This window comes from Mauremys mutica, chromosome 2, assembly GCF_020497125.1.
Source record: "Mauremys mutica isolate MM-2020 ecotype Southern chromosome 2, ASM2049712v1, whole genome shotgun sequence".
In the NCBI taxonomy this organism is placed as follows: Eukaryota; Metazoa; Chordata; order Testudines; family Geoemydidae; genus Mauremys; species Mauremys mutica.
In genome coordinates, this window is record NC_059073.1 from 162521599 (window position 1) to 162544247 (window position 22649).

A 22649-nucleotide genomic window follows, 5' to 3' on the forward strand; every position below is an offset into this window, starting at 1 on the left:
CTTTACTTATATGCATAATAATCTAGCAAACTATCATGACTAAGAGTTATTTTACAATGTGATTCCAATGGAATCTTATTGTATTGAACATAATCTCAAAAGGTTTTCTTCTCCTTTGAGCCAAAGATACTGGACAGGAGGGAGGGGCCCTCTCCCAGGAGAATTCATACAATAGCCACTTGCAAAATACATAGCTTTCACCTAATGTGTGATGCAAAGCCCACTGAAGGCAGCAGAAAGAGGACCATTGACTGCAACCGGCTGTGGATCAGGAATTAGTATAGACAAAGAATGCTTGCTGTACACTGAAGTCATCAAGAGCCTACTCTCTGACACAAGGAAAGTGTACTTTTCTCTAGCTGTTGAAGCAAAAAAAAAGGAATGATGCTTCTTAGTACCAAACTTGCTTAGTCCTGGGATCTGTATCCATGAAACAACTGAGCTGTTTTAGATGGCAATAAGCATTTCTGACAGTAATAAAGTGGCTAAGGGCCAGGTAGTTTGTCCTGATTATTGCCTCATAATGAAGCAGCGCAGTTAGTCTTATTATCACTAGCGTGCTACAAATGTTATAGAGCTGGATAGTGCACAATTCTAACTATATACAGACTGACTGATTTTCGGGGCCTGTATTAAATTTGGGGTTTTAAAAACTCAGGTACAATATTGCAATAGATATTGGGGGGGAGGCATCTTTGGGCTAAAAAAATCCTATGAAAGGTTTTTTTATGTTCTTAAATGGTACAGTAGTCAGAGAGTAATAATGTCCATTGCCACAATCCAAACTATATAACCTTCCCTTGCAGCTTTGGGGATGTAAAAAAATATGTTGTAACTGCTGAAATGCCCTTAGTTGGTTGTGGTGTAGGACAAGGCCTCAAACCCCACTATAACTTTGGTAAACCAAACTCAAGCTTTACAGTGTGTGATATTTATAGTGTATGCAGATCATCAGAAACAGTTCCAACTGGCTACATTAGCTGGACTTCAAGAGGTCTCACTTTCCTTCAGTCCTGTCTGGCAGAGCCTAAAAAAATCTATTAGTTCCAGTCACTAATGCAAAAAGACTAATATCTTCATCATATCTCCACCTCCATTACTAGATTACTTTCACAACCACCATGTAGCTCCGACCTTTCTGTGATTTTATCTCACTACTTAAGGACTTCACTTAGATGTAAGAGTATTTGCAACCAACTAACTGTTACAGTCAGATGAGAGGTTTCTGGCAGTGAACTCCCTTTTGTTGCCAGATAGGCAACTATGCAAAGAACTATAACAATTCTAACAAAGCAGTGTAAGTAATGATTCACTGGTCTGCTGTAATTCATAAAAAAAAACCAATTAAAGGAATTATTTTAATAAGAATGTTCATTCCCAGACAGCTTGGGAGTGGTTTTGGAGGGCACCCTTATTTACTATACCCTTGAGACACACATGAAACCTTAAATGCTGACCACGTCACTTCCAAGACAGAGCAGGCAGAAGTTTACCCAAGCTGCTGACCTCTACACACCCCAGAAATAAATCAGTGTAATCTGATGGCTGATGATACTGAAGCACTGAGAAGGCCTTCTATTGTAGGAGGCCTTAAGGGGCCCATGGCAAACACCTTTTACTTAATAAAAATCCTCCTCCAGATAATCTCCATTGTTTCATTGATAGTCTCATCTCAACTGGCAAACAGAATTTTTCTCTGACTGGGGGCATCTAAGTAAGAGAGGACAGTTCAGAACACACAGTACTAGAACAACATTCTATAGCTGCAGGGTTTGCCCTGAAAAGAAAAAATGTACCCAGCAGTCACCACACAGTGGTATGTGAAAGACCAACGTAATTCTTATTCTAAGCACAGAAGGAAACTATGCATGCCAGATACCACTGTATGTTAAACACCAGCGAAAGCTGACTGTTAAAGATAACCATTGTAGATTGTTTCTCCACCTCCTCACCCCCAATTCAGACACCACATGTTTATTATTGTGCCGTGCCAGCATACAGCAGATGAGTTTGTTAGGGGCATTAGTTTTGTTCCTTAATTTGGTTCCAGTATCGTTTAACAGGCTGACACTAACACTACAAATTGTACATCTATAGTGCCTGGTGAGTGTGAGAAGCTGGGGAAGTTGGCCAGAAAGCAGTGAGTTTGGGGGGAAGTTAATACCTAGAGGATATATGTCACTAGATTATAAACCTAGTCAGGTCAGTCAAATTTGGGGTTTCAGTTTCATAATGACATGGTAGGTTTCAAATACTCTGTCCAGGACGAAGTCAACCCAGAAAGAGAGGGGATGCAGAAACATAATGCTTAAAGGGCTCCAGCCAAGTGTTCTGCTGGGGAAATGTACCTGAGTTAGGAAGGACCAGCCAAGACCCTCTACTCTACTGAAGCTCCACTTCACTCTCACATTAGGGACCAAGGCCACCACCACTTCCATTGGTGCAGGGAATCTCGTGGCAACAGAAGTGGTAGAGTTTGGGAGTGTGGGCACACAGGGCATGGGTGTGAGGGTGTGGCACATGGAGGAGATGAACACTCTGCAGGGGTGCCAGGTCTTGCAGCACACCATGGGGGAGACCCTCAAAATTTTACACCTTAAAAGGGCTGAAGTGGTATATAGGGCTTCTAAAAGCTGCAGTTCCCAACAGGGAGTCATTCCTCCTGCAACAGAAAACCATGAAGCTGATTCAGAAGCCCCTGAGGCTGGAGTGGGGTATGTGTCAGGAGCAGTTTGTAGCAGGCAATACTGTAGCCCATCGGGCAGCCTGTTGAAGACACTGTAACTTAGTCCCCCGGGACTGTCTACATTACAGTGGGGGTGGGGGGATCCACTGCAGCCCTGAATCAGAAGGATGGAAAGGTTATTTAAAGCCTGCTTGTCCTGGGTTGTAAGGTCTGTGAGAATCTCATGCCATCAGTTTTTGGACGCAGTGCCTGAGGGTCTGCTGCATGTATTGGATCCACTGGTCTTACTGTTTATGGCAGGAGCACACTACAGCACTGGTGGTTACTCCAGCCTGGGCTCTCAGCAAAGAAACATGGAGAACATAGCCCATAAACCTCTATACAGAGTGAACTATTGGAGACCTCCAGAAGGAGAAAAGCTAACTATTACTCCATACCATATCTGCAGTGAGCTTAATAGTGACTTGAAGGTTACCACTATTTGAATGATAGGGTGTTGCCTCATTCACAGCTGTGACATTTTGACAAAGTCTCTCAACTTCACTTTACACTTCTATTGCTGGAATACAAAACTATTTACAACACATCCTCTGATTCAGACAAAGGGCACCTTGAAGATGCTCATAAACAGACCCAAGACAAAGGTATAGCATGGCACACGTCCAGTCTGTAATGAGGGTAGGGAGGGCACAGCGGGGCATAATGGAGAGGCCCTGGTCACGAAGAGTGATTTACTATCCCATTTCAGCTAATGGGATCTCCGGGAGGAAGTGAAATCCTTGTATGTAACCCAAGTGTGATTTATACTGGGTTCATCACCTATATTAATATGTCCCTTCTTCTTGGCATCAGTTTTCTAAACATAAAGATGAAAAGGCTGGTTATTAAAGGGTCCCACCAGAGTTGGCACTGATTGGACCAACAGATGTTTTTGTAATGGGGACTGCAATAATTTTATTTAGCTCAATCACTGTCTTTCTTCTAAGTTTCATGTTTAGACTGATATATGTGCCATTCTCCCATAGAAACTAAGATGAATATGTTTCATTAATGTAGTTTGTAATTTATTTGTGTGATTTGCTTATTTAATTTCCTTAATGTTGATAGGAAATAACAGTAAAATATGGATTGTGTTAATTGCACTAAAGATTTAACTGTAATTTCTATTAATTCTTTGGAGACATTTATGCATTACAACAATAATCAAGTATTGTGTACACTGGCTTCCTATTGCTTCCAGGGGAAAAAAAGATCAAGGCCGTAAGTCTCCTCTGTAAAGCTCAACACTCCTTGGGTCTTAGTTACTTAAGAGACTCTATCACAGACACACCCTGGGTCACCATGTAGTCAACTAAGATACTGACACCAGCAGTGCTCAGATGTAAATGTTAAGGAGCCAGCGTAAGGCCATTTTTACTGGGGAAACCTTGGTTCTGGAATTCACTCCCTATTCTAGTCCATCAAAGCCTGAGTTAGTGGAACCTTTCTAGCACCAGGCAAGACCCATCTCTTTGCACGGGATTTTTCCTGAGGGCTAGGGAGCCTGGCTGGGTAGCATATTGGATTGAAGGAGTGTTGTTCTTAATTTGACTTTTTGATCTAAAAAGAGAGCTCTTGCACGAAGAGACTGATGATGGATACACTTATAAATAAAAATGAGTTTGAGATTAGAAGGAGAACCTACACAATGACGTAGAAGAAGTTTCCTGAGGCCTACTTGACAGGGTGAAAAATCTTTATGAGGGTTGGATCACCAATTTTACATTATAAAAGAAGCTCCACCTGACTTAAAGCCTTCCAAGAAGACCTTAGGGTTGGGGCACTGGTTGTCTATTTCTCTGTCAATTTATTACAGATGGAAACCTTAAAAAAAAAAAGTTAGTTGTTAAATTACATGTTAGCTGTTCCAGCCCTTTTGGGGGGGGGGGGGAGGAATCCAGCGGCTGCATTAGTCATTTAAAAGTACACAATTAAGCCCAGTGGGGTATGGAACGCTCACTGCGACACCTCTGTTCAATATGGCTATAAGTACTTTTTATGTAGTTATATCCATTTGTAAAAGTTAACCCATGTACAGGGCTGGTCGTATGAACATTTACTATAAAATATGAAAATAATTTAGGACTTACGGCCCATAAACTAAGCCCTTCCAGATCCCTCCCGAAACAAAACTCTTCCACCACTCGATGCACTTGCTCATCCCTTGCTTCTGGGAAAAGCATGGGAGGACAAAGGAGCCTTACAGAATGGCCTGAAGGTCAAAGGAAAGCAGAAACTGCAATCCTCAGCTGAGGTCCCCTGGCTGAGAACATTAAACTAGGGGACTAACCGGTCACACACCAAGGAACTGTTCACACACAACTGATACTGACAGAAAGAGAGAAGTAGATTTGGAGGTAACCAGGACACAACCCATGTCAGGCTTTCCAGGTTACAATCCACACCTTAAACCAGATCAGGGAGTGAATTGGAAGTTAATTGGTATTTGAATTAATTATTTAAGCTGTATTCTAGATAAGAGGGGAGACGGTCGGTGATGCTATGTCATTTACGGTAATTTTGGCTCAGACCTATACATACAGCCTCTCCAGTTGGGCTACTATTCTTTGTTAATCACCCTTAGAATGTTTGAAAGAGAAGGTATCTTATGGAAGGAAACAATCCTTCTAGTTATATCTGGTAGGTGGTTAAGTAGCCTATTTTTTATCATCTTTAGGAACTTAACTGGGTAACCTTGAATTTTTCATAAAAGCCTTTGGTTCTTTCAAGGACATGCTGAGTAAAGTCATCCAACTTTGCCTCCTAGATTTGCATATTAAAGAACTGTTTCCTCTTGTTGAAAAGAGATGTGATTGCAGCAGAGCAGCTTTTGATGCCAGCCATGCATTACGAGAAAATCAGCGAAAATAATTAACCTGAACTAAATATATATTTTTAACTTGAGAAATAATAAGGCATTGCTCTTCATAGCCATGCATCTCTTATTGAAAACTCCATGCTTTTTAGTATTTTTGCCTTCTAACAACTGCCTGTGAAAATAAATCATGCATGAAAATAACTGATTCTGCTTCTTTTCTTCTTCTGAGCTGTACCGAAAGGCTACAGCTTGCTCACTAAACTGTTCAAAAACACAGCACAAAAACAACTGCCCCCAGAACCAACACATTTGGTGGAAGTCTTGGTAGAGAGGCCAAGGACTGGATGGATAATGAAGGCTTATCAAAGGATGTGGTCCCCCAAGCTCAGAATTTAGGCCCATTAGCCTGACAGTATAGGGGAGCTTGACAATGTGGCACCTTTCAGGAGCATGCCATGTGGTTTATTTATTAACATCTGATTGGTGTGGCTGTAAAACTCAGGCCTAGAAAGGCCTGGGAACAAAAGCTCTTTAGTTCCTGAAAGAGGCGAAGTTGGAGAAGTAAGAAAGCATTCTACCATCTGCAGACGAATTTGCATATACAACGCTCAGACTCTTTCTGTGGATGACTGAATCTCTGCACCTCCTGGCCAGTATAACTTGTATAGACTTGAGGAACTGCATAATATTGCCAAAACTGTGCTCATGTTCTGCACTCCCAAAACTGTAATATATTTGGTGAGTAACAGCAGATACCTGAAGGGGAGTGGAGCATAAGAATACCTGAGCATTGTCCAAAGAAGAACATGGACCACTTTAATCTGGCCAACAGTAAACCCAAATTTAATAGCCAGGTCAAGCTAGGAATGCCGATCAGGATTCCTTTAGCAATCCTCCCTCAACAGAAAAGGTCCCAGCTGACTGAAGCACAGTGAGGCATAGGGTCAGAGTTTTCAAGTGTTCAAAGCTGGCAATTAGGACCAGATTTTCTGATGTGCACAACAGTTCCCATTGTGGGTCTCATGGTCAGATTTTCAGATGAGCTCATCAGCCAAAAATGCAACAGCCTGACTTGAAAATTGGGACACTGATCTTTTTCAAAAATCTGGCTCTGAGCAACTTGTTGATGGTCAGAAAGGAAAGAGTGTAATGGAGCCAGAAACTGAACTCAAAGCTCTGAGGTCCTTGTCCTTTAATCCCAAAATAGTGCTGACATGGATTTAATGTCACAAGCTTAGGACTTGGTATATCAGACAGTCCTGAGTTCTAATTCTGCCAGTGGTATGTTCTGTCACCTCTCAACCTTTCTTTCTTGGTTTCCCTGGCTGTAAGATGTGAATAATAATACCTATGGCACAGGGCTGGTGTGAGGATTAATTAGCTAATGTTTGTATGTCACTTTGAAAAGACAAAGCCTATGTATTCCTAAAAGTGGCAAAGAGTTCTGTGGCACCTGATAGACTCACAAACGTATTGGAGCATGAGCTTTCGTGGGTGAATACCCACTTCATTGGATGCATGTCATGCATACGTGCATCCAGCGAAGTGGGTATTCACCCATGAAAGCTTATGCTCCAATACGTTTGTTAGTCTATACGGTGCCACAGGATTCTTTGCCACTTTTACAGATCCAGACTAACATGGCTACCCCTCTATGTATTCCTAGATTTTTATAGCCAGAAGGTGTGCATTATGTCTGACCTCCTGCACAACACAGGCCATAGAGGTTCTATACCTCACCCCAGCAATTTCTGTATCAAGCCCACAACTTCTGTTTGAGCTATTACATATATAGTCTTGACTTAAAAACTGCACTTGAAGGAGAATCCACCATGTTCCCAGGTAATTTGTTCCAGTGGTTAATTACCTTCATTGTTAACAGTGTGCCCCTTCTTTTGAGCAGGGAATTAAGTAAACCTTACCCGACAACGAACCAGAGAGAGAGGTGGCTAAGCAGAGAAGTGGGAAAAAAATTAATCCTCTCTTAAACCTCAAAGGTGTCTTAATAGATAATAATTTCAATGGGGCAGCGGAAGGCATAGGTATAATAGTCATCTGAGGCCAGCAAGAGAGGAGCAGGATAATCTGTAAACAGGGAATCTAAAATGCTGTGTCATTTCACTTGAGTGTTAATTTAATTCTACAGCAATTCTTTGACATTAAATTAGTCGGCAGATGATGGTAGGAAACTTGATAGATCTACACAGATTCTGAATCAGCGTACTGCAGCAATGCCCCCTCTGCCTTTCCATTTTGGGGGGAAAACCTAGCTAAAAATATTTCATTTCCATGAAGCTAAAAGCTGGCATGGAAGTTCTTAAAGAAGTTGTTAATTTCACTTTTAGGAAATTTTGGATGCTCACTTAAGCTATTTCAATTTTAAAAAAACACACTACAGCTTAATTTTAAAGTATCAATATCAAGGTTAACAGTTCCTAGTTCTAGCAAGCAAATTGTAATTTTCCAAGTGTTTCAAATGCAGGGAAATTTATTTAGGCCTGGTCTACACTAGGACTTTATTTCGAATTTAGCAGCGTTAATTCAAACTAACCGCTCAACCGTCCACACCAGGAAGCCATTTAATTCGAACTAGAGGGCTCTTTAGTTCGAATTTGGTACTCCACCCCGACAGGTGGAGTAACGCTAAATTCGACATGGCTAGCTCGAATTAGGCTAGGTGTGGATGCAAATCGAACTTAGTAGCTCCGGGAGCTATCCCACAGTGCACCACTCTGTTGACGCTCTGGACAGCAGTCGGAGCTTGGATTCTCTGACCAGCCACACAGGAAATGACCCGGGAAAATTTGAATTCATTTTCCTGTCTGGGCACTTTGAATCTGACGTCCTGGCTGGACATCGGGGAGAGCTCCGCAGCACCTGCAACGATGCAGAGCTCTCCAGCAGAGGAGTTCATGTTATCTGTGAATAGAAAGAGGGACCCAGCATAGACTGACTGGGAACTCTTCGATCTGATCGGTGTGTGGGGCAAGGAGTCTGTGCTTTCGGAGCTGCGCTCCAAAACAGGGAATGCGAAGACCTACGAGAAGGTCTCCAAAGCCATGAGAGACAGAGGATACAGGCGGGGTGCAACGCAGCGCCACGTGAAAATCAAGGACCCCAGACAAGGCTACCAAAAAATCAAAGCGGCAAACGGACGCTACGGAGCCTGCCACCACTGCCCCACCAGTGACCGTGGACTCTGACGATGGGACAGTGTCGACGGCCAGTTCCTCGGTGATGTTCGCGGACGGGGAAGATGAGGAAGGGTTTGTGGAGGACAAGGCAGGCGAGAGCGCTTACAACGCTGGTTTCCCCGACAGCCAGGATCTAGTCATCACCGTCACGGAGATCCCCCAACAACCCTCCCCGGCCATTAACCCGGACCCTGAATCAGGGGAAGGAGCAGTCGGTAAGTGCTTTAACCATGTTAACTTTTATTCTTAATATAACAGGAATCTTAACTGTGTGAAAAGGAGGTCTCTCTAGATATGGGGATAGAACAGAAATCATCCTTGGAGATCTCGACGAAGCTCTCCTTGCGTTAATCGAAAAGCATCAGCAGGAGGTTCCTAGGGAAAGCTGCCTTATTGGGTGCTCCGTGTTAGCACAGTTTTCCGCGCAAGGCTTTCATGAGGTACTCAGGGAGCACTGCCTCCCCGAGCACGGCTGCATCGGGCCCTGGTTCGTGCTAGCTTTCACACAGCATGCGCTCTCTATCTCCTTCAGTGACCCTCCTCAGGGTGATCTCGCTCGGAGACTCCTGCATCTAATTAGGGTAATTACTGTAATTTTACGCCTGGTCCAAAGTATTTTTAAAAAATCTACGGACAGACGGCATAGCACAGACTCAGCACGCAGCTGCGTGACGAGCGTAACGGAAAGCCAAAGAATATAATGGACGCTCATGGAGGGAGGGGGGAATGAGGACGCAAGGTATCCCACAGTTCCTGCTGTCTCCGAAAAGTATTTGCATTCTTGGATGAGCTCCAAATGCTTCTAGGGTCAAACGCAGTGTCTGCGGTGGGTCAGGGCATAGTTCGGCAATTTGCACACACACCCCACCCACCACCAGAAGTGAAAACAATCCTCTGTTGACTCTTTTACATGTCACCCTATCTTTACTGAATGCTGCAGATAGACGCGATGGTGCAGCACTCAACACCAACATCCTTGCTCCCCCCACGCTATGGATGGCTGATGGTACAAAAAGATGGAAATCTGTCCTCATCATCAGCCTATTGGCACATGGGGCAGTGCAAAAGGGCTGGTAACCATGCCGACTAGCATCAGTAAGGTCAATCAAGGGCGCCTGTCCCTAATTTTTGATGGCAGATGGTGCAATATGGCTGGTAACCGTCCTCATCATTGCAACAGGGGGCTGAGCTCCATCAGCCCCCACCCTTCATTGTAAATAAAAGATTCAATTGCCCCTGGACTAGCACAGGGATGATGGGCTCCTTCATCTACACTCCTTAATGTCCTGCCTGGACTATCATTGCAGCTGGAGGCTTCCTTCCACTCATTTCTCACAAACAAGTCACTGTGTCTTATTCCTGCATTCTTTATTACTTCATCACACAAGTGGGGGGACAATGGTATGGTAGCCCAGGAAGGCTGGGGTAAGAACGGAATGAACAGGTGGTGTTGTTGCAGGAGCACCCCCTGTGAATAGCATACAGCTCATAATTTATGCAGGATCGGACACAGAGCAGCTGTGCTCTCTGGTTCTATGATACAGTGGTTCTCTAGTACACTTGCCCATAATCTAGGCAGGACTGATTCTATTTTTAGATACCAAAAAGGAGGGATTGACTCAGGGAGTCATTCCCAATTTTTGCTTTTGCGCCCCTGGCTGCTCGGCCAGGGGCACTTATGACAGCACCAAATGGGGCAGTGCAAAAGGACAGGTAACCATGCCCATCTTATTACCATCTTATTACCAATTTATGGTATGGTAGATGGTACAATATGGCTGGTAACCATCTCTGCTGTCATGCAAAAGCAAAAGCATGCTGCTGTGTAGCGCTGCTGGACCGCCTCTGTCAGTGGCATCTAGTACACATACGGTGACATACACATGTCGAAGAAAACTCAGTTCTCGCTTTTATGTTTGGGTGCAGCAAAAACAAATACTTTATTATAATACTCTAGTGAACACAAGAGGGAGAGAGTGTCAGGAACTGGGTTGCCCCTTGTCCTGGACAGATCTCTCTCAATTAGTAAACAATCATAACAATCTTTATACCTTTCTAGCAGACCATGGTTAGCATACTTGCAGACAGTAAAAGTAAACATTTGCATTTGTTTATACATAAGCCTATTCGTTATCTTATTTGTCTGCAATACCAGAACAGAAAACAAGACTGCAATTCACAAGGTCATAACGACTTTTCACACAATTCACTCTGCACCAGATACAGGGTAACAGCTTAACCTCTGCTAATTAGCTAACATACATTAAGATCCCTTCAAACCTTTATTAATTAATTCTTGGCCTCCACATTCCCCCCTTTTGTACTTCTAGTACAACAAATACCTCAAATCTCAATTTGCATTAAACCATGGATTTCAGAGTCTACAGGAGACATCTCAACCGTAGGGGTTTTCATGGGATGTAATGACAATGCATGATTAGCATGAACATGAAAAGTAGTATTACTATCATTACATCCTGTAATGATGATTGTAGCTGGATTTGGAACCACTGGAAAAGAAGGCAAAACCACAGCATTAATAGCGCGAAGGTCTTGAACAAACCGATAGGTATTCCTTCCTGGCTTCTTTACAGGAAAGATAGGAGTATTACAAGAACTAATAGTGGGAACAATAATACCCTGTTGCAATAAAGATTCTATAACCGGAGCTATGCCTGCCACTGCTTCAGGACGCAGTGGGTACTGTGGAATCCTTGGCAAAAGCTTAGCAGGGTCCACAAAAATCTTAACCAGCTCGGCTGTTCTAATCTGTCCCACTTCATTTGCATGACGAGACCAGAGATGGGGGGGCACTTGTGACAACAAATGCACAAGGTCAGGGCTGAGTGGAGACTTCGACGCAGCTGGCTCGGATATATGGAGTGTAGCCAACACCAGGTTAGTATTCTCATCAGGAACCTGTAAGAATACGCCATCTGGTGTACAGTAGATGGTACAACCTAATTTACACAACAGATCTCTTCCCAGCAAATTCACAGGAGAAGTAGAACTGAGTAGAAAGGAATGTTTATCTTCTAGAGGGCCAAGACAAATATCGAGGGGTACTGAGACAGGATGCGAAACAGGACAGTTTGAAATGCCCACAGCATTAACAGACAAAGCGGACAAAGGAACAGAGGGAAACTCCGAGGATCTCAGAGCAGATCTACTAGCCCCAGTGTCTACAAGACAAGTAACAGATTTACCAGCAATATTATAATCAACAAATGGGCCCTCTTGATTAATAGAAATTAAAGGATTCATGATGCAGTTACGTTCCCTCAGGCTGTCCTAGTAAGGGGTTCCTTGTGGGGAGAATACAGGCGCTTCAGGATTGGGGAACTGAGTAGGATTTTGAGCAAATCGATTTGGACACTCATTTCTCCAGTGTCCCTCCTGACCACACAAGTGGCATGCAGTGCTCCCAGTCGGGGCAGGATTCTGGGCAGGATATGAGGAACCCCGTCCCATACCTCTCCCACGACCTCGTCCCCGTCCTCTTCTCATTCCCCCACGACCCCTGTTCTGATAAGTTTGTAACTGTAAAGCCATAAGTTTTGTTTCACTAGTTTCTTTCTTCTGGTCTATGCAAGCCGTACAATGATTTGCAACTGTCACCAATTCTGAAAGGGGTTTAGTTTGCCAGCCAATACAAATAGTTCTCAATGGTTGCTGAACTTTTGGCAAGAGTCCCTGAACAAAAGCAGCTCCTACCGCTTCCCTGGCATTATCAGCTGGATCAGTAATTCCCGAATGCTGTTCAAAGACCTTAGTCAGTCTATCAAGATAATCAGCAGGGGATTCCCCCTTATTTTGTTTACAATTTGCAATCTTGGTCCAATCTGTTTTCTTAGGACAAACTTCTGAAATAGAGGTCAAGAGACGATTCCTAGCCTCTGTCAAAGCATCCCCAATACCAGGGTCGGTATCAGGCCAAGCTGCCTGTCTGTTAAGTCGTTGCTGAACTTCGGCGGGCAGTACAGCTCGTAAAAGTTGATTAATATCTGCCCAAGATGGATTATAACACTGAATCACTGTCTGGAGCTCTTCTCTAAACTTTACTGGCTCCTCCCTGATTTTAGGAAATTCTTTCACCAAGTTTCTAAGATCTCCAGGTGTCCAAGGGGCATGTACCTTAACTAACCCCCCTATCGCTCCAGCTCCAGGCAAGTCCCTTAAAGGAGCCTGGAGTGCCTGTGTCGTGCTTCTAAGAAAGTAGCCGGCATTATTATCAGCAGAGGCAGGGTTAACCGGACTACTAGTGTCAGTCAGTAGGGAAGAAGATAATTCTTCCGAAGAAGGAGAATGAACAACTTGTGCAGTTGATAATTGCGGTGACGAGACAATCACTGCCTGCACAGCCCGAGAAGGGGGGGCCGAGGGGGAAACGGGCTGCGGCTGTGGAATGCTGCTAAAAAAATCCACTATATCTTCTGTAGTCTCCTCCTCACTTTCAGGTTTAACTAATTGAGGATAAAGAGAAGCAGAGGGCTGCACTGAAGCAGGAAGACATTTAGATGTCTGACATTTATGTTTTAAATCCTGTACTTCAGTTTTTAATTTCTCCTGGGAGTCCTTCAGACTCCGCACCCGAGACTCATGGAGTCTCTTTGTTGCTTCCTCCCACCAAGACAGAAACTGCTCGCACTGTGCAGCAGAGGTGTGTGATTTAAGGGCTTCTCTGAGGCATGTAAGTTTATCTAACTCAAAGGTACCTTCTAATGGGCATTGTTTAAATGAATTTTCACGCGTGTACAGATTCCAATCATTTAAATACCTGCAGGTTTTAGGACCATAATGTACGTACATGTAATATGCTGGGGTACCCTTAGGGGGTAAAGTGGAAAGTTTAGACTGTTCCCCCCCCCATTTTCCAGTCACACCAACTGAGGGGGTCCCTGTCCACGCTAGCGGACCAGAATCTAAGAATCCCTCCCTACAGGGCACTCTCGTACAGGAGAGACTCACAAGAAAGACTACGACCCTCTTACACCCCCTTTCAGCAAAGAGCGTCGGCTAATCTCTGGGAGATAAAGCCACATACTCTAATTGCTTCCAGGGAGACGATCAGATTGTCAGTAGCCCACACAGAAGGGAAAGGGAGGGAAGATGGGTTCACACACTCCTAGACCCAGGCAGCTTCCTCGCCGGACTATGCCAAGCTGAGTCAGCCCACCGTGGGTCGGATCTCCTAAAGATCCACTAGTTACTGGGCTTGCGTTAGACTACTCCTGATCATTAGCAATCGCTTCACAGGGCAATCTGGGCGTCTTCCAGTAACGAACACTCACACAGGTATACACACACACACACACACCAAGGCCTCTTTTCCTCTATTTAACCCTTTTTTAACCTTAAAAATTTTTTTTTTTTTTTTTTTTAATTTAACCAAGATGCATCGTTACCTGGTCCGGACCAATACCATGAGGCGGTATGACAACCCCTCTTGAGGCGGTAAAAACCCCTCAGCACCGGTGCATTCTAATGCATTACCTTATGCATTACCTGTTGGCCAACTCAGCAGTTCCCAGTACTGCTATAACTAACCTTATTGGGGCCTCTCCCCAATACCACTCTGCATTTTATCCTGCTGCACAGTCAAAAAGTTCAGATGGCGTGAGCCCAACAGAAACAGACGTCCCCCACAGACAGTCCTCCTCCGATACCCCAATAGAGATTTCAAAAGGTCTCTTACCTCTATTGTGGCGCCATGGGGTTCGAAGGGGAACGATCCGTAGCAGCCGTCTGTGTGTCCGTGGGCGTTGCCATCCCGGACAAGCCCCCAAATTGTCGAAGAAAACTCAGTTCTCGCTTTTATGTTTGGGTGCAGCAAAAACAAATACTTTATTATAATACTCTAGTGAACACAAGAGGGAGAGAGTGTCAGGAACTGGGTTGCCCCTTGTCCTGGACAGATCTCTCTCAATTAGTAAACAATCATAACAATCTTTATACCTTTCTAGCAGACCATGGTTAGCATACTTGCAGACAGTAAAAGTAAACATTTGAATTTGTTTATACATAAGCCTATTCGTTATCTTATTTGTCTGCAATACCAGAACAGAAAACAAGACTGCAATTCACAAGGTCGTAACGACTTTTCACACAATTCACTCTGCACCAGATACAGGGTAACAGCTTAACCTCTGCTAATTAGCTAACATACATTAAGATCCCTTCAAACCTTTATTAATTAATTCTTGGCCTCCACACACAAAAGGCAAAACAGTGTCCATGGTTGCCACGCTATGGCGTATGCCAGGGCAATTCTGGGAAAACGGGCTTGAAATGATTGTCTGCCGTTGCTTTCCCGGAGGAAGGAATGACGGGCGACATTTACCCAGAATCCACCGCGAAAATGATTTCTGCCCCAGCAGGCACAGGGGTCTCAACCCAGAATTCACAGAGACAGCCTAGACTCAGTTAATTGTTCGCAAAAATGTATCTTTGCAAGGAATTCACTCCCTGTTTCCCATCTCACAGCTTCCACTGTCTCCAGACCTGCCACAGCATCCCCCTTGCAGAGGCTGGCAAAGATTAGGCGGCAAAAGAAAAAGACAAGGGACAAGATGTTCGAGGAACGTATGGGCTGCTACCTAGCAGAGGCGGACCAGCAGAGCCAGTGGAGGGAGACCGTCTCTCTGTGCCAGCGCTCACACAGCGAACGGGAGGAGAGGTGGCGTGAGGAAGACAAGCAGGCGACTGAAACAATGCTTGGACTAGTGAGGGAGCAAACGGACACGCTCAGGCGCCTTGTGGATGTTCTGCAGGACCGCAGGAGGACAGAGACACCCTGCAGTGTATCTGCAACCACACTCCCCCGCCACAAAGTCCCATACCACCCTCACCGAAAATAATCAGGAGGAGGGGCGGCCGGGGACGTGAATACTGTCACTGCACCACAGCACAGTGCTCAAGTACCCAAAAGCTCTCATACCCTACATTTGCCGAAGTCCTTCACTTCCAGACTCACAGTAGTCCCAATCCCAGTCCCATCCCCTAACTGTCTACTTAATTAATAAAAATGCTTTGCTGTTAATTACTGTTTCCGTTATGTTTTTTCAAAGAAGACTGTGTTTGAATGGGGGGCGTGGGGAAGGGGGTGGTTAATTGCATAGGACAGTCACCTTTCCCAGGGTACAGACACGGGGGCAGGATCAGCAGCGGGTCACACACACGGTGCAGTCACTAGGCACCCTGGTCGGTTTTTGGAGGTGGTTTCCAGGATCTGTGTGGGCGGGGGAGATGTGACTTTGCAGCGGGGGAGGGCGGTTACAGATCTTATACAGCGGTCCTTGTCCTGGACCGCTGAGTCACGCAGCTGAGGAATCTGTATCCGTCCTCCTCCACCACAAGGTCACATATCCGCCCGCACACAGAATTCCATAAAGAGGGATGGCAGGCTCCGTTGAAAGAAGCATTCCGGCACTGCGGACCGCTCTAGGAGCAGGAGCCTGTCATTCCTTGAGTTTAGAGGCGGTCTTTACATCACCGCACACCCTACCCAGCACAGCCTGCATCCCAGTTTCAACCCTTTCACGAAAAGTCATGAATAAAGAAACCTTTGTTAAGTAATAATGGGACATGTATTTTATTTTTACACGTGTGCTGGAAGTGGGGGTAACGGGGTGAACGGGGTATGTAACCGAAGAGGAGAGTCAACAGTCAGTGGGTAAAGAAACAGGGGCAGGTTCAGCTTCTCTGTAAAGAAACTGAACAGTCACAGGTCACGCTGCTCGCTGCTCGCTGGTATTTGAAGAGTTCCTTGTCGCTGTCCCAGGCGCCTGTATAGGGCTTCATGAGCAAGTGCATTAGCGGGCAGGCTGGGTCCCCGAGGATGACTATAGGCATCTGCACATCCACAACAGTTATTTCGTGGTCCGGGAAGAAACTACCTTCCTGCAGGCGTCTGAGCAGCCCACAGTTCCTGAAAACACACGCATCATGAACCTTGCCCGGCCACCCGACGTTGATGTTTGTAAAACATCCCCTATGGTCCCCCAGTGCTTGCAGCACCATTGAAAAGTAGCCCAATTTCTCAGCAGCTGACTGTGGAAGAGGTGGACGATAAAGTGCGAGGAGGAGAAAACGGCGATGATCGCAGCGGGCTCCGTGCTTGCAGTGCTGTGGCGTCCGCGCTGTCACTGACCAGAAAAGTGCACGAACAGATTGCCCGCAGGCGCTTTCAAGGAGGGAGGGAGGGAGGTTGTGATTGACGGTTCAATGACGACACTTACCCAAAACCACCCTCGACACATTTCTCTCCCCAGCAGGCATTGGGGGCTCTACCCAGCATTCCAATGGGCAGCGGGGACTGCGGGAACTGTGGGATAGCTTCCCACAGTGCACCGCTTCCAAAGTCGATGCTGGCCCCGTGAATGTGGACTCAGAAATTCGAATTAGTGTATTTAGTATGGATACACAAATTCGACTTCATAAGGTCGAATCCACAAATTCGAACTAAGTTGATTCGAAATAGTCTTGTAGTGTAGACAAGGCCTTAGTCCCAAAGGGAAACTGATAATATAAGCAAAGATCGAATTACCTGGCTAAGGAGAGGCTGAGATTACAAAAAATAGTTGTATTTTTAAAAGAACTATCCTTCCCATCTAGTTTTACTTTTCATGTGCTTCAAAAATATTACATGGTTGAGGATACAAGTTACTATGTAACTAGCATATCAGCCTTGCTGAATGTCTGTCTGCCACTTGGTGCTTAGAGCGAAGGTTGGGAAGCTAGAAGCCTGCCATTGGCTTGCTCTGTGACCCTAGACAAAACATTTAGGTTTGATCCTGCAGATTCTTATGCATGAGTAACTTGACCACACGTGAGAGGCACCAGAACTCAATGAGACGACTCACATGCATAAAGCTACTCATGTGCATAACTGTTTGTATGACCAGGAATCCTAATCTCTCTCTGCATCTGTTTCTGTGGCTGTAAAATACAGATCACACTTCCCTACCTTAAGAACAAAGAAAACACCTGCACTTTTCATCCATATATCACTGAGTATTATTAATGGACCATTCAATTAAATCTTTTCTTTCTGAAAAGTTGTTCCAGCATATTCCAGCACCATCCACTCCCTAGAACCCAGTAATGCCTCTGATTTTAGCCTCTAAACTCTCAGTGCTACTGTCTGACACTCCTGGTTTAGGATCCAATCCTGAATGCTGCAAAGCATGCTCAGAACTCTTACTGACTTCTGTGATAGATGACAGTGCTCACAAAATTCAGTCCAGAATTGACCAATATGACTAGGGCCCACCAATTTCACAGCCATGAAAAACATGTCACAGATTGTGAAATAAGCCCTTCCCAGTGAAATCTGATCTCCTCCTCCTGCTGGGAGCTCCCCAGCTGGGGTGTTCCTAGCTGCAAGTCCCTGCCTGGCTGGGGAGGGAGAGGACTTGGCACCATGGCAGCTCTCGGGGAGAGGGGGGATCAGACCAGCTCCAGGTAACTTTTGGGTTGGGACCCCCACGGTTACAACAATGTGAAATTTCAGATGTAAACGTCTGAAAATGTGAAATTGTCCAATTTTAAAACCCTCTGGCTGTGAAATAGATCAAATGGATCGTGACTTTGGTAGGGCCCTAAATATGACATGTCTCAGCCAGAGGGGAAAGAGGGTGGGATTTTTTGTTTGTTTATTTCTAATGACAAAGCCCTGGCTGGGATGATTTAGTTGGTGTTGGTCCTGCTTTGAGAAGGGGATTGGACTAGATGACCTCCTGAGGTCTCTTCCAACTCTTATCTTCTATGATTCTAATATGAAGATTGGCCAGTAATGCAGCTTATCATTTGTCTATTGACACTTTTATAGCTTCCAGACCAACCAAATAATAATTTCTTTGACAACTGAAGTGTATTGTACTGGCAATAGCAAATATGCTTCCATTGCAATCAATTCCCACCAGAAATTTTGGAAATCTTGATCTTCTGACCACAGGCTGGAAATTTGTTACGCTCACTTTAAAAAGACTAGATTTTGCTTCAGTAACACACCATTATTTGATATGGCGCCATCTTACCTAGTTTGGCCCATGAGACGTTCTCGCTTTATATACTATAGCTGTGCCATTCACTCAGCTACAGTTAAGGGTCTGTCAGCTTTTCCATTATAATCCCCTATTTCAGGGATTTATAATTCAGTCATAAAATGTCGCTCTTGTCTGATATGTAGTAAATGACATTTTACCTCAGGAAGGAAGGATTTTATTATATAGAGAGATGGATATATATATATATAAAACAGAGACACTTATACACATTGGCTATTATTTCTGGCTATAAAACACCTTGGCCACATTAAAAAGTAAAATAAGTTTTAAAACTTAATATTATTGAGCTATTTATTTTCACATTCTAGCTGAAAATCAGCTTTCTTTAATACCAGCATTTTACAAGTCACATGTAATGTGAGTAGTCTCACTGAAGTAAATTTTTAGCCTATGTATAAGTTTCTGAAAGATCAGGGCTAAAATTTGGACCTGGAACTTTGTTTATTGTTGGTGACAACAACAGAAAAAACCCAAATCTGTAAAGCATCTCGTTTTGGATTGCAGGTTCTTCTTGGCTGCACTAATTATTTTCAATGAAAATTTCTTTGGGATTTTATAGCTCCTCATCCACATGCCCAAGTACAGAAGCTGGTTTCGAACCTCTAAACATTCATCTGTCTCTCGGGGAAAATCAGCTTTTTTTCTTTTTTAAATGAAGGAAGAAACTGGGTTAAAATAACCCTAAAGATTTGGGTTTGAAATGAGAAGAGCAAAAAATTCAGACCTAAGGCTAAAACTCCATCTTTAACTGAGCTAACTTTGTGTAAGTAAAGTAGATGACATGAGCCTTTCTTAGAGCACTAGGCCATTGAATGATCTTGCATTATCATCTGTATAATACATTGGGAATGAACATCAAAGTCAGCTTTGAGCTCCACTTAGGACATTAGTAATTGACGGTCATGTGTATACCCTTATAACTGTCATTTTATCTATAGGTTTGTTAATGAAGTCACAAATTGAAACTAAGGCCATCCTGGGGTATTAATGATCTCCACAGTGGTACTATGCAGGGAACCAAATGACTTCCTAGAATTCTATAAATTTGCAAAGATTAAACTCAACTATTTCCTTCAATTTGAAAATGCTTTCAATCGGAAAATGAATGTCATTATTCCTGTTTTCTGTATGGAACCTGAGAGGCACAGATTATATATAAAAGTTTTCGAGGAAATTCCTTGTTTAACCTACAACATCATTAGGATTCTAAAGGGATTGAGACAGGACATAGAAGCTGATCCTGCAAATGCTCGCTCATGTGAGTAAAGTTACAGGATCAGGCTTTAAGTGATGAAACTCATTAGCTCTGCTCCCAGACAGTAATTGGCATGATTCCTCTAGACTTTCTAAAGATCAAGGCAGCCAAATGTGCTGTCAGAAGTCACAGCTCTGAACTGTATCTGTATCTGCCAATAAGATCATTCAGGGTATATCTACACTAGCACCTCTACATATGTGTATGTGCATGGTTGTGCCATAACCATCTCCTCCCTCCCTCCCCTGGCCCAAATCTAAACCCTGGAAGTACATGTCTGACAGCAAATACAGGGCGTGTAGGCTAGCACGCCTGAGGGGTGTGGGCAAGTATACACCTCAGGAGTGGCACAGCCATGTACCTGTGCCAGTGTGCTGTGAGGGCAGGGCCAAGGAGTGTGTACCAGGTCCTGAGTTCCAGTAATTTTCCAGCCTCATTCCCATAATGCATTGAACCCTTTCCTGCCTGACCCTTACCCAGATGTATAGAGGTCCTTGTCCCCCTGTTGTCAAGGGCGATAGTGAGCTGCACTGACCACATCAGAACATTTTTGATCAGTACACACGAACACGGATCCTGTTCCGAGAGCTGCAGCCTGGCTTGCCAATCACATGTGGGTGCTGATTAACATGTGGTTAGAGTACATGGTACTCCACGGCTCACCAGCCAGTCACAATCTGTGCTCCTGATCCTCTACACTGGTTATCCAAGAAGCTGAAAAAATAAATCACATAGGCCCCTTTATTGCTTTCCAGTTCTCTAGCTGCCAATCAGCAAATAGGTCCAGTACAGTAAGAAGTTATTTAAAAACTCTGCTCACTATATAAAATGTTCTTCTGACCCCAAAGGGCCAGCCATGTTACCAGATCAATATTAGTTTGGCTCTTACCCAAAATACCATACTGCCAGACAATCCTTTAGTGTCTAAAACTAAAGGTTTATTATAAAGAGAAGAAAAGAACAAGAAGATAGTTGTTAAATGGTAAAGCACTCAGATAGGAGCAGAGGATGGAAGAGGATAATGTAAGGGCCAGATCAGATGATAAACATTCACATAAAAAATAATTTGACACACCAGAAAAGGGCAGACAAATAAACAGGGACAAGTTTTTAAAGTGCTTGTACACAAATGCTAGAAGTCTAAATAATAAGATGGGTGAACTAGAGTGTCTTGTGATAAAGGAGGATATTGATATAATAGGCATCACAGAAACCTGGTGGACTGAGAGAAATCAATGGGACACAATCATTCCGGGGTACAAAATATATTGGAAGGACAGAACAGGTTGTGCAGGGGGGGTGGGGAGTGGCACTATATGTGAAAGAAAATGTAGAATCAAATGAAGTAAAAATCTTAAGTGAATCCACATGTTCCATAGAATCTCTATGGATAGAAATTTCATGCTCTAATAAGAATATAACATTAGAGATCTATTATTGACCACCTGACCAGGACAGTAATAGTGATGATGAAATGCTAAGGGAAATTAGAGAGGCTATCAACATTAAGAACTCAATAATAGTGGGGGATTTCAATTATCCCCATATTGACTGGGAAGATTTCACTTCAGGACGAAATGCAGAGATAACATTTCTCGATACTTTAAATGACTGCTTCATGGAGCAGCTGGTACGGGAACCCACAACGGGAGAGGCAACTCTAGATTTAATCCTGAGTGGAGTGCAGGAGCTGGTCCAAGAGGTAACTATAGCAGGACCTCTTGGAAATAGTGACCATAATACAATAGCATTCAACATCCCTGTGGTGGGAAGAACACCTCAACAGCCCAACACTGTGGCATTTAATTTCAAAAGGGGGAACTATACAAAAATGAGGGGGTTAGTTAGACAAAAGTTAAAAGGTATAGTGACTAAAGTGAAATCCCTGCAAGCTGCATGGGCGCTTTTTAAAGACACCATAATAGAGGCCCAACTTCAATGTATACCCCAAATAAAGAAACACAGTAAAAGAACTAAAAAAGAGCCACCATGGCTTAACAAGCATGTAAAAGAAGCAATGAGAGATAAAAAGACTTCCTTTGAAAAGTGGAAGTCAAATCCTAGTGAGGCAAATAGAAAGGACCATAAACACTGCCAAATTAAGTGCAAGAGTGTAATAAGAAAAGCCAAAGAGGAGTTTGAAGAATGGCTAACCAAAAACTCCAAAGGTAATAACAAAATGTTTTTTAAGTACATTAGAAGCAGGAAGCCTGCTAAACAACCAGTGGGGCCCCTTGATGATCGAAATACAAAAGGAGCGCTTAAAGACGATAAAGTCATTGTGGAGAAACTAAATGGATTCTTTGCTTCAGTCTTCACGGGTGAGGATGTTGGGGAGACTCCCAAACCTGAGCCGGCTTTTGTAGGTGACAAATCTGAGGAACTATCACAGATTGAAGTGTCACTAGAGGACACTTTTTGGAATTAATTGATAAACTCAACATTAACAAGTCACCGGGACCAGATGGCATTCACCCAAGAGTTCTGAAAGAACTCAAATGTGAAGTTGCGGAACTATTAATTAAGGTTTGTAACCTGTCCTTTAAATCGGCTTCTGTACCCAATGACTGGAAGTTAGCTAATGTAACGC